Below are 381 nucleotides of genomic sequence, written 5' to 3'. Positions count from 1 at the left end.
CATTCAACATCCTCACAGGACATCATTAAGAACAACTATAGACAACTTATGGACCACCTATAGACCACCTATAGACCAACTATAGACCACTTATGGACCACCTATAGACCACCTACAGGCCAACTATAGACCACTTATGGACCACCTATAGACCACCTATAGACTACCTATAGACCAACTATAGACCACCGATAGACTAACTATAGACCACCTATAGACCGACTATAGACCATCTATAGACCACATATAGACTAACTATAGTCCACCTACCAACTATAGACCACCTATAGACCACCTATTGACTAACTATAGACCAGCTATAGACCAACTATAGACCAACTATAGACCACCTATAAACCACCTATAGACATTTACATTTAC

This window comes from Oncorhynchus masou, chromosome 3 (genome assembly GCF_036934945.1).
Source record: "Oncorhynchus masou masou isolate Uvic2021 chromosome 3, UVic_Omas_1.1, whole genome shotgun sequence".
In the NCBI taxonomy this organism is placed as follows: Eukaryota; Metazoa; Chordata; class Actinopteri; order Salmoniformes; family Salmonidae; genus Oncorhynchus; species Oncorhynchus masou.
This window is presented reverse-complemented; position numbering follows the sequence as displayed.